This window comes from Medicago sativa, chromosome 3, assembly GCF_051527215.1.
Source record: "Medicago sativa cultivar Bolivia chromosome 3, Bolivia_mono, whole genome shotgun sequence".
NCBI classification, from domain to species: domain Eukaryota; kingdom Viridiplantae; phylum Streptophyta; class Magnoliopsida; order Fabales; family Fabaceae; genus Medicago; species Medicago sativa.
Window position 1 is genome coordinate 50,042,630 of NC_140751.1, and position 14,167 is coordinate 50,056,796.

Here is a 14,167-nt window from a genome sequence, read left to right on the forward strand (position 1 = left end):
TAGTTCCACAATATTCACAACATGTAATAATCCAAGATCATTCAATATCATCATATCAAGTTCATATCCACAAGTGTATCTTACACATATCACAACCTCACCTTGTCAATCAACAATTAACAATTCAATCCGCAAGTACAATTAGCAATAATCAACCATCAACCACATCTTAATGCAATTCAATCCACCAACAGTTTATGCAATGTCTCTAGACTCATCTAGATGCATGTGGTACCAAAACACCTCAAGGTCGTCACCTTTGATGCAACAAAAACATCGTAATCACCTCCATTGGATATATAATCCACCACCATCAGTCATGTATGCATGAACATATGACTCAACTACAAATGCATATGTTCACACAAACAATAATCACCTCACCATCACCATTACTTGTATATATGCAATCATTAACAATTCACCATCACATATCATATATACAATCACCAACCACATCCAAAAATCACACAACATATAATTGTCACATAATTACAACACCAATCATCTCCATATAACATATAATAACTTTCCATAAAGGATTCACAGTCAATTGATTCTCAAAAGTCATCTTTAGTCAAGTTCGTCTCTCAAAATCACAACATTAAATTAATTGAACATTTGAGTCAAAACCAAGTAAACAAGCTCAATTGCCTATGCCTTGTATTCTCACAATTCACATATGTGTGCAGTAGAGGGTACATAAGCATTTCATCGGCCAAATGCGACGAATTCACGAAAAACCCAAAGTTCGTCTCATTTTATCACTTTTCACAAAATTTTCCATTTTCAAAGCAAAACAAGTTCAAACTTGATGGAACCAATCACAACCATTTTTAGAAATCATATAAACAATATACAACTTTAATCCCACCTCAAATTCCGGAGAAAAACGAGTTTTCGGAAAAATCAACGTTTGAACCGTTGTTATAAAAGTTAGACGATTTTCACAAATTCAAGTCCAAACCAAATCAAATCATGTTCCAGTAGGATTAAAGGCATAAACAGAGGTTAATTAAGTCCAAAGAAACATTTTAGAAGTATCAGATTGGTCCCCAAGTGCTCGAAAACAAAAATCAAAATTTGCTGAACTGAGGCTAGGACGCGAAAGCGTCCTCTGCACGCTTAAGCGTCCTAGTTCCAGAAACTCCTGGAACAGCACGCTTTTGGGACGCTTCTGGGACGCTGATGGGATGCTTAAGCGTCCTAAGCACGCGAAAGCGTCCTACATCAGATTCCCAGAACTCAGTTACGGGTTCTAACCCAAATTCATCCCAAAATCCCATTTTCAATCCCCCAAATCACCAAAACAAGTTCCAGAAAGTGTTTATTGGTCAAAATAGGTTCAATACACTTAAACACATACAAGTTTTGGAATTAAATCATCAACATAACCAAATTCACCAATTTCTCAATTCATTCTCAATTTTCAACAACAATATCAAATCTCATCATTAATTCACCAATCTTGATACCCAAAGTACCAATTCAACAACAACATGTTCCAAATCAATAACAACAACTAATGAACACAAATTCATGCATAATTCAACATCACAACATCAATTCTCATCAAACTTGCTCAAGAACACAAAACACCAACAACTATGCATTTGAACATGTTAATTCACATACTAACATGCAATTATCACATAAATCTTGTTCTCAAACATAACAACAACAATTATGCACGAATTTGACAACAATTAGGTTCAATTAATCAATTCAACAAAAATGGGTAAAGAGAAAAAAAAATGAATTATGGTTGAAACCTAACCCCCTTACCTCTAGCACCAAGAATCTCTAACCCAAGCTTCAATTGAGCTCCTAGATGATGAATCCCCTATTCAAGCTCTAACCCTTGTTCTTCCCTCTAGCCTCTTTCTCTTCTCTTCTCAAATGAAATGAAAATGTTTGTAAAACCTAGTTTTACCAACAACTAGAGTGTATATACTAGCTCTACTCAATTGGGCTTATTTCTTAAACCTTAATGGGCCTAACCCATTTCTATTCTAACACTCAAAATGTCACTACTCACTTACCGGTAAAATATAACACTAACGGTCACTTAACGGTAAATAAAATAATTACTACACCCTCTAGCAATTAGTAAAATAAAATCCTCACTAAGCACTAAAAATAACTTTCTGAAAAATTACAAAATTGCCACTGCCCTCAAAATGACCAAAATGCCCCTAAGCCCAAAATGACTAAAATACCCTTCTAACACCGAACTCTACGAATCCCAACCAAAAATACACACAGAGACAATTAATCACATAAGAGCACATAGAACACACATAAATAAATAATAAAATAAATCTAGCGAAAAACGGGCTGTTACAGTAATTATTCGGTTTTAACGGTTTAAGTGAGTAGTAACATTTGTGAATTAGTTAGTAAGGATGATTAGACCATTATGATAATTAGAGACTTAACCTCATTGGTTGGTGGTATATAAACATAACACTTAAGAGAAAATTAGGTCTTTACATTCATTCACTTCAAAATATTTTGAGAGAGGTAGAGAGAGAAAGTGGATCTAGACTTGAAGAAGATGAAAAGAAGAGAAGGCTAGAGAGTGAGAGAGCTTGGGGTTGAACAGCTAGGAGCAAAATTGAAGCTTAGGTTAGTGGAATCATCATCTAGAGGTAAGGGGGATAAAATCTTCATCAATTGAGCTCTAAGTTCTTTCTTTTCAATTATGTGAATAAGTGCTTATTGTGTTAATTGTGATTTTGTGAATTGTTAGTGATGAAATTCGTGCTCATAATTCATGTGAATCTATGGGTATGATAAACTTCATGAAATTGATATGTTAAGTACTTAAAGTTCATGATTGTTGTTATTGATAAGTGGATTTTGATGATTTTTGATTATTTGAATGAAACCCATGATTTGATGAGTGATTATTGTTGAAACATGTTTATACATGATTGTATGTTGATGGAGTTTGAATTGGTGTGGTTGTTTGTGAGTTCAAATGAAAATTGACAAAAATTGAGGGTTTTTGTGAAAAATGATCTAAGTGATGATTTTTGATGTGAATTGGTGTTTTGATTTCATGTTTGTGATGTTTTTGATTGTCTCTAAAGGTATGTAAACTAGTAAACACGTTTTGGGAACAAATTTGGGGTCAAGGGGATCAAAAATGAGATTTTGGGGTGGAAATTTGGGAATTCCCGAGAGGGAACAACCAAGAACAGGGTGACATGTTCTAGTGTAGCTCGCTATAGCGAGTTGCACAGAACAGACACCCATGTTTTAGGTCGTTCCGGACACTCAGGGTCGATCCGAACAACTCCAAATTGATTCTTTTGATGTAATCAATAGTAATTATGCTTTCTAAACCTTTGGAAATATCAAATGAATTAGGTTGAACTTGGTTTTGTGAATCGAATCAAACTTTTTGAAAAATGCTCAAGAAATCATAATTTTTCAAAACTCGTTTTTCTTAAGGGAAAAGGGTAGGGTTAAGGTTGTTTACCGTAATGTTGATTTTTAAAAATCATTATGAATGGTTTCCTTGCACTTTAACTAGGGTTTGCTTTGAAAAATGGTTTTCTTTTGAAAAAGGATAAAATGAGACAAACTTAGCGAAATTTTGGAATTAATCGGAATTAGCCTATGATGCGTATATGCATATGCTCATGTGATCATATGTGAGTAGTGTATATGATTTGTTGAGGTGTTTGAACATGTATACCTTGTTTTGTCGAATGACTTAGAGATTGGTAAAAGTTGTGATAATAGACAAACTTTGCTTAAAATGAGTTTTTGGATTCCTAAGCTTGTGAATGGAATGTATCCATGTGTAGATAGTTGAATAATTATGAATCCAAGATGATTAGGTGTTTAATATGATAGATTTCATGATGTTTGTTGTTTGTCCGTTTCTTATGTGAAATGTGATTTTGGAACTCTATTGTTTCTTTAAGTTGATTATTGTTTTGTTGTTCATGTTTGATAATGATTATGATGATTATTTTGTTGATGTATGATAATGATTTTTATGATGACTATAATGATGATGATTTATTAATGGTGATGAATTCTTACATGCAAAGTGACGATGATTATAATAATTTGTATTCAGTGACGATGATATTAATGATGACCGCATGTATGAAAAGTGAAAATGAAAATAATGATGAATTGTTGAATGAATGTATGCATTTTTGAGTCATATGTTCATGCATTCATAAGTTGTTTAGTAGGATATTTATACCCAGTGACAAGATTTATGATACAGTTGTATTAATTGACGAGATTTAGGATAGTTTGTATCCAGTGACGAGATTGGTACCACATGCATATAGAGTCGTGTCTAGGCGTATAACATACATTTGATAATTGGTTAAATGTGTCATATTTGATTATATGCATTGGTGAACTTTGGTGAATTGTGAACTTGTTGCAATGTTATAATTGTATACTTAAAGTTGAATAACTGTGGGGTTGTTGTGAATGATTTAATTTTGAGTGTAATTAATCATGTTATTTACTTTCAATTGTTTATGCTTTAATTGATTTGAATTATCTCTAACCCCAAATGGTCATTTGGTTGAATGTCTGCCTTATTCTTACGAATGGGTAGACGGTGTGCATGAATGGTTTTGCTTTGCTTGGTGAGTCGCTTAAGGATAGCATGGATACTACCTTGTCTATCACTTTTGGTGTCCTAGTCTTTAGGCTCTGATTAGGTGTCCGAGTCGGTGTGTTATCGCTTTTAAAGTTTAGGGTGTTACAATCCCTCTGCTTTGTGATTATTTGGATAATTCTAAGTTATGTTACCGGATTAATCCCTCTGCACTGTGATTCTCAGCTTTGTGATTACGGGACTATGAATGCATGTACTTCAAGTATATACTCGACAATGCACATCACTGTAAACTCATCATTGTATAATTCACACCATTATATAATATATCACCACACAAAACACATCATTGCATTGTCAAATCGATACACCCTTACATCAACAATTCATCATCACCAAAGTAATTATATATCATACTATTCACATTAGAATCTCATCATCATGTTTATAATATCAACATCATCATGTTATCATAATCACATCAATAAACATCATCTCTTCATTTAGTCAATTTGCATAATAAATAATTTGTCACTTACACTTAATTAATCAATATTTCATTCACATATCATTAATCAATTCAACCATTATTCATCACCTTATCCTTATCATATAATCAATTACAAACTAATATGCCATAATTCATCATTCTACAAATTTCGTATATTTTCCATATTTCACAAAGTCTATCTATTTTTAATGTTTCACAAAAGCCAAGTTTACCTAATCACTAGTTAGGTTAATTACTCATACTAATCAAGTTTAGGGATTTAATACATATTCACATGTATCGAATACCTTAAAGACAAAAAAAATGAGTTTTCCCCACACGGAAGGGTCGCACAGTTGTGCCACAAGAGCGCACGGTTGTGCTCCCGATGTCAAGAGTCACGCTCGGTCCAAGCCACTTCTTTTCAACATCGAATTAACTTAATTATCATCCAAAACAACATATCACTCAAAAACCAATTTTTCATATAACAACTCACACCCAAACATAATAACCATCAACACCAGCATAATTCCACCACATACTCATACCCAATGTTATAACAAAGAGATAGAACATAGATTGAGCAACATTCATCAACAACTTCATGAGTTTCATGCAATTACACTAAAAATACATAATCACCAACTTACCATAACTAAACATAGATTTTCATGCAACATGTTTTTGTCACTTTTCACATACTCAAAATAACCATAATAAATGGAGCACGAAATTCAACAACAATTTCATAAAAATGCAAGAACACACATGGCCCAAAATCACACAATTGCTCGTAAGTTCTAGATGGTGAAAATAACCTTCCCTGTTACCTTTCAATCCAAAAGCTAAGCCTCATAAGCTTCAATCTACCCGTTCACTTTAGTCCTTCAAGCTTGCTTCTCTTTCTCGCTTTAGATATTATTTATCTTCTTTTTCTTCTCACTTGCTCTATTCTCTCTCTTGTGCCTCTATTTGTAAAACTTACCAAATGATTTCTCAACCCTAATTTGTGACTAATACTAGTCTTATATATCTACACCAATTGAGCTTAGTTCACTTAACTCCTATTGGGCTTAGTCATTATTCTTTCTTATAAAAATAACACTACTCATTCTAATTCACTTAATTCTCCCTTTTACTATTTACTTCTTTTCTATTATTTTTCTCAAAGTTACTACTAACTTTATTCAATAACCCTCCACTTCTAAATTACCAAAATGCCCTTTTACTCCAGATTATGAAATACCTATCGTTCCTCTATCTCTACTAAAAACTAATTGTTCCAACAATTCAAGCACATTAAACAAATAGATAAATAGTAAATAATAATACCCTAAAATCAGGATGTTACATTATTGACCCAAAAACCTACCGATATCCACAAGCAATCAACTTTCAAACAGTCATTTCGTGAAATGCTCTTGGGTTCCTCTCGATAATTCCCTCTCTAAGAAAAAGAACGAGAAGAAACAAGTCCATATTAGCTTGAATTTGGTAACCGTCTTCTCCTAAAAGTCTATTTTGAACAAAAAAATCTTCTAATTATTGTGTACCCCTTGAAAAGATGCCCTAGTACTAGTTATACTTTTGGGGAAAAACCTTGGTTACAACATTATGAAAGATCATCTCCAAAAAAATGTGGAAGCTTTAAGGGGGGTTGGAGATCATGGATAACTACAATGGGTTCTACATGGTGAAGTTCGTGTTAGACCAAAATTGGTTAAAGAACAAAATTCATAGGTTTTGATGATAACTAAGCATGTATAAATCATGTTGAGAACAATTAGGATACTCTGATGTATGTTTAAGTGTTCATGAAGTTCTAGGTATAGAAGTTCTGCCTTTGGACCAAGTCAACGTTATGGACCTTAATGAAGTTTTGTATCATATATAAAGACAAAGCTCTGTATCAAGATTAAGGTCGAATGTTTTGGAAGTTAACATTGTGGTTTAAAGACTCTGGACTGAGATCCTCTTTACCAACGCTGACTCAAGGTTTTGTTGATGATGCATAAAACAAATCTTTGCTAAGAAAGGAAACATTGTTCTGATTATGCAATTGATTAAAATTTAACGGCTGATTCGTTGACTACATTTTCTCAAGAATATCTCAGCATTCAAATTAGACATTCAAAGACAAGGATTCTTCAGCAAAGATCATCAAGCTCCAGCTTTATATAAAGGATCAAGTTTTGACCGAAGAATGTTACGACACCTGAACATATTCATGTACATGCATACACAAGTATAACTTGTTCATATAGAATTGTAGATAGAATTCATACTTGTTTATATTATATACCTTGTCTAAGAAATGATCAAGAAGATCATTAGATATACACTCAAAGTGTATTGTGCTTAAATTTCTTTACTACTTCTAGAATTTATGTAAACACAATTTATTTGTAATGTGTATTGTTGTAAATCTCTGGGTTGAGATTGGAAAGTTCTCTTTGCTAAGGCAAATAATGAAAAAAATCCTTGGAAGGACAATGAGGCTGGAGGTAATCCCACATTGTAATCAAGATTTGATTATAATGGGAAAAAAATCATTACTAGTAGTTTATACATACTAATAAATTATTTTGTTCTTGATTTATAGTCACTTCAAATTGAATTGTAGAGTACATCAAATCAACCGAATATGATAAAAATGGTTTTTTTTTTAAGAAAACGGTCCAAATGGTTTTAAAGTTTAAGTTTGTCAGCAAAAACACTTCGAACTTACTCCCTCTGTTTCAAAATACATGTCTAAGTCAACCATTTCACATATGTCAATGCACAATTTTGACCGTTAATATCTTTAATTATCTAAAGTAAAAAATTATAAAAATTTAATATTCTCAAAATATTTGTCGAGACAGATCAAACAACATCTTACATGTTAATATTTATATTTATACATTAGTTAAAAAGTATGGTCAAAGTAAGTCAAGTGAATAGTGCACATTAAAAAAATTGGACATGTATTTTGAAACGGAGGGAGTAATATTTTAGGGGAGCTTCTATGAAGAAGTCAGGAGAATGACTTCTTCGGTGAAGTCGTTTGAATGGGCCAATCAGATTTTAAGTGATGACACGTCAGATGTTGGGACAAATTCTAATATGGATCACTTGCTTCATATGTTCCACCATGGACATGTTTATTTAATGATCTTAACGGTTAGATTTATTTAATCTCTATGTTATTGTGGTACACACTCTCCACATGATTTTTTTTATAATTCCAATTCTCTCTCCACTTTATCACTTTTTTATCTCTCTCATATTTCTTTCTCTTTCTTTATTTATCTATATTCTCTCTCTTCCAGATTTTTTATCAAATCACTATGTCACTCTTCAACATCTTCATCATACATTCATCATCTTCATCATATCTTCATCATCTTCATGAGAGAAAAAAATCCAAAAAATTAAAAAAATGAAATTACATAATTAAAAAAGAAACGTAATTACATTTGCACAGAAACAACAACAAGGACATAAAAATATTCACATAAACAACAACAACGAGACTCATTTCATCCAACCACACATGAATTCTTTTTCTTCTTAGATACCAACGCTTTGTTAACACCTGCTTAGCAAATTCGTTTTTATCTAATTTCGGGTATTTTTTGTTGAAATTAGATTTATTTATTTCAATTTGAGTTATTAAAGTTGCAAAACATTGCTTGAAATCGCAGAAAATGTTATTTTTGTTCATGATTATGTATTTAAAATGAGTTTTTGATGTTAAAATGACTTAAAGTTATGCTTTTCTGGTTTTGGGTCGCATGGGTTTTAACTGGGTCGTTATGACCCGACTAGATGTAGAAGATGAAGTATTGAAAAATGAATAGCAATAAAATAGAGAGGTGTTTTCTCTTTTCAAGAGTGTGACACGACACAGATGGAGAGATTAAGAATTAAAAAAATAAATAATAAAAGGAGTTTTCTAACCTGTGCAAGATTGCACAACTTAAGGAGTAATAAATGCATGATTTTTTAAATTTTTTAAGTCCTATTAATGAATCAATTGACTGGCTTTTTTTTAAAACCCGTATTTTTCTCTCTCATATTAACATTTGCCAACAAAATGGAGCTTACTAGGAACAAACCAGTCCTTCAGTTTTAATCTAAAGCTAATTTTAATTAATTACCCCATGAATTATGATTCATCCCTTTCCCCTGAACGATCATCAGTTTTTCCTTTTCCACTAAACAAAAATCCATGTCAAGGATTATCTCTCTAATTTACAATATTTTGTTTCATTTACAATTTAATTGTAGGATAATGTATTGATTGATGGGAACAACATGAATCAATGATTAAAATTGAAATTTCATCGAGCTGTGGTATGGTAAGGGTACTGCGATTGCACAACTAAATTTTAACGAGTCAATTATCAGTGTGATCTGGTTCGTTGGCAATTGCAAAAATGAGAGGGCCCTTAACGAGAAAAAAACAGTTTCAAAAATCCCAAAAAATACTCATTAATAGACTTTTAAAAAACCCAAAAATTAGGCATTTATTACTCTTTAAGCTTTGCAACAATCTTGCACAGGTTAGAAAACCCCATAATAAAATAATTAAGAAATAATAATGGAAATATTACTATTAATAGCGAAATTGTTAACATTAATTATAGGTGGCGTAAATTAATTTTTTTTTACCGTAAATCTCTACCAACTGTATTAATAACACACATTAAACAAAAAAATATTGTTAAACAAACAAATTAATTTGCATTTTGTTGACATTAATTATAGGATTTTTTTAATTTGCATTCATTTGCATTGTGTTGACTATTAATTTGCAAAAAAAAATTGTTAAGCAAAAAAAAAATTGCATTCGTATATACCAGCCTCATTTAACAAAAAAAATGATTTTTTTTTTGTTGAGAAAAAAAACAAAGATTAAAAATTCATCGAATTCTCCGTATATTATTGTTGAATCTGCCGAGATGTTTAACAACTTAATATATAATAATTTAGCCTAATAGTACGTAATATAGTTTACTAGTGTGTATAACAAATACAATTAAAAAATAATGAAGTCGTCTTCAACCTCCAGCCAGGTCATTTTAACCCTTTTCAGACCATTGAAACCTGAAATTAGACCGGGCGATTTATACCGATTTTGAACGACGAAAAAGATGATTATATAAATTGTTTTAAATTAAAATTGGAAAAATGGATTGGGTTAAACAAACGAGTTGAATTTAAATTAGGGTAATTGACTTTTGTGTTGAGAAGAAAATGTAGATGAAGAAAATATTGAGATTCATGTTATTTGGAGATGTATTTGAGTAGCTATTTTGTTTTTTGTTTAATAAAGAAGATGATGGAGGTATGGAGATGGTGTTGATGTTCATAATCTTTCTGGGTTTATTTATTTTTAATAATGAAATATTTTTTATAAAAAGGATTATCATAAAAAAGGTTTATATTCAAAAAGGAGAATAGAAATAAATATAGTGCGAAACGCAACACAATAACACTAGTGAAGTGCTTAATCTGATGGTTCAAAAAAGCTAGTCTACAGTGGTACATATTGAGCAGGTACACGGTATATACCATACAACAGTCAACACACATGACATCATTCAACAACGTGGCGCATTATTATTGGGTGTAGTGTAACTTCACCGAAAAAGTCAATTGAACGACTTCACCATAGAATTTTCCATATTTTAGTTTCTTTTATTAAAATTACATATTATTGTTTTCATTTCGTCGTCTGAATTTGAAATTTCAACTTCAACGTAAATCGAATGAATTTTATTTTATTTTTCGAATGAATTTTATTTTATTAGCTACATCCATTAGAAAGTCATTTTGCTATTTATTTTGTCAACTACATGCATTTCAACGATATTTTACCAATTAAAAAAAATATAAAACCATCTCTATTATAATTGCCAATAGTCAAAATAATCAAGAAAATAAATATTTCAATCAATATTTTATACGTGGAAAAATAGGAATCGAAGGTTCGAACCCCGGCCCCCGCATAAAATTGTCCTTACAGATATCAAATGAGTTGTTTTATTAAATATTTTATTGGATTTTGTTAACGAGTGTCGCATTTTTTAAGCATTTTTATTTTTCAATAAAAAATTATTCTTTAAAAAAATAAAAGACTTCAATTTCCAATGCAATAAATGCACAAATTTTCACAGAATCAATCCATTTTGGATACTTAAAGAGTGTTCGGTGGCACTCGTTAACATTTCCCTATTTTATTTGATACATTTACCAACTTATCGTGCACTAATTATAAGGATGCATTGTGAGGCACAACTATGTGTCAGTGGGTGTGGCTCAACCGAATCTTGCGCTTATCTTTTCTTGTTATGCAATCAGTTTCGTAAGGTTTGGTATCTGGTTCGTCAATGGATGGGTGTCTATACTGCGGACCCCTCAATATTGGTGGATCACTTCATTCAGTTTGGTACTTCAACAAGTTTTATAAAAGCATGATGTTCTTTTATGCACTTAATTTGGTTTGCTACTACGTGGGTTATTTGGAAGGAAATAAATGACAGACTTTTTCGAACCAAATAAAACTCACCGTCTCGGCTTTTGGAGAACATCAAGATACTTTCTTATTCGTGGCATAAAGCAAAATTTGTAATTTTTCATTATAAGTTTCATGATTGGTGCCAGAACCCTTTCTTATGTTTGGGTATAGGCTGATCATTGTTCTGTTTGTTGAAACATTGCTGTAATTATTTCCTATCTCTTTTGGCACACCATGTGCTGGGGGATAGTTAGTTGGTTTAATATATTCAATTTTTATTTCTTCCTAGAAAACAAATCGATAGATAGATTTTTATTTTTTAATCACTTCATCTGTTGTTTTTGGATTTCCAAACTGTTAAATTTGGATTTCCAAATTCTGTTATCTACCGAAGTTGTTACTAGGTTGAGTCACGACCAGGTCGCTCTCTTTAAGACGTTTCGTGGCACTACCCAAAGTTGTGCAAGGTAGACTATCAACCACGCCGCCTCTAGGATAAAACAAGCCCAGCTACAACTGTTCGATTAACTACTGCACTGTAGAAAATCGTTCGAGATTTACACCTTCAAATATGGTACTAAGACCACTCTTTAATATTGAAACCACTCAAATTAATATGGTATTATTACCATTCTATTATGGTGCTGAGACCACTCAAATATGGTGTTACCACCATTCTAATTTTAACTTCTCCAAAACATCAATATGGCACTACGACCACTCAAATATGGTTATACCACCATTTCTCATCAAATAGAAAATTATTGAAATAATTTATATACTGTTAAGATCATTCTTAATTTCGACGGGACATTAGTATTACGAAAAGGGACTATGATCTTAATAGTACTCTATATTCCGAAGGGACTATGAACTTAAAACCACTCTTAATTCCGAAGGACATTACACCGAAAAAGGGACTATGGTCTTAAGAACATTCTTAAAATATGGTTCAATCGATTGATCGAAGCCACTCGATACGGTACGTAACCGCTCTATTTGAAACCGAAAGGGACAGAAAGGAGTAGAAGCAGAAGAAACTTGTTAACACAAGTCGGAGGGAGAAGAGAAGAAAAGAATTCCCGACAACTCAATGAAATTCTTTTCGTTGTGTGGAATGAGTGGGGCGAACTTCTCCTTTTATAGGGAGAGTTTGTAACAAAAAACGAGTGACTTGGGGATTAAGTCTGCTTAATCCTTAAGCAAACGCGTTTTGTTTCTTAATTGGATATATCCGGAAGTTTCTGGATACGCGTTATGGATCGGGTCGGATCGTAACAAATTTATTTGTTACGCGTAGCGCTTACGGATAATGATTAAATTAATTAATTAATTAATTTAACATTTTCAAGTGACAAAAAATATATATATCACAAAATTGGGTACCCCAAGGGCACACCCTTGGAGGTCACTTTGCCCATATATAAACACTTACTAGTTGGGGTGACCCTCCAATGTGGGACATTTTTAAGTCACACCCACACACTAGTTCTTTCATAGTGTTTTTTCTTTCCAATTTTCTTCACTAGAATTAACTAGTGTTCCAACATCATCCTAACGGCCAAAGAAATGGATAGTCATGGCTAGTCTAAGGAAAATGGATATTTTTGAATTAGAATACCCAAATGTTCATCGTACTCTAATGGAGACAAATAGACTATAGAATCAATTGTCATTTAAATTCAACCCAGATATTATTACTGTTATATCTCCATCATAGAGAATACGAACATCCTCAATCTTTCACTTACACTTTTCTTATGTAACCATTGCACATTTATGTTTACCCTTCATCTCCACATCAACCTACCGTTACTAATTATTTACTCCCCCTAGCTAGCTACTATATATATAAGGCCCTAGGCAAGTTTCACCATAACAATCCAAACTCATCATAGATAGAGATATAAACTTATTCTTCTAATACTACAATGGCTTCCTCTCACAAAGTCTTTGTTTGTGTTGCTCTTGCTCTTGTGTTCATTGCATTGAACTCATCAATATCTATAGTGGAATCTAGGCAACTCTCTAATCCAAATTCCAATTTGATGAGCCTTGAAGCAAGATTGAAGGTGAGTGGTGATGAGCCTTCTAATTGTTGGGAGTCACTATTTAAGCTTCAAGCATGTAGTGGTGAAATTATTACATTTTTTCTAAATGGTGAGACTTACTTGGGGAATGGTTGTTGCAAAGCAATTAGGGTTATTGGACATGATTGTTGGCCTAACGTTGTGGCCTCACTTGGATTCACCAATGAAGAAACTGATGTATTAGAAGGTTATTGTGATGTGGTTGAGGATGTTCATTCACCACCACCACCCACACCATTAGTTTCATTTGTTGATCCTAAGGATATTGTTCCATAAAGGAATATTATGTAACCTTGGTCTTTTATGGTGTAATTTTCAATGAATAACGTAATAAAAAAATTACAATTTATTTCTATTAATTTATTTATGATGCAGCCTTAATTTACAACCACTAAGAAACACAATTCTACTTTTTATTTGTATCAAACTTAAAGAGTGTTCGAAGAGCACTCATTAGTATTTCTCGATAAAACTCAGAG

General features: G+C 32.3%; 1 pseudogene; it reads left to right on the top strand.

Moving 5' to 3' along the window:
• The first annotated feature begins 13,529 nt into the window (after positions 1-13,529).
• LOC146938001 (egg cell-secreted protein 1.4 pseudogene) lies at positions 13,530-13,964 on the top strand (annotated as a pseudogene).
• The last annotated feature ends 203 nt before the right edge of the window (positions 13,965-14,167 follow it).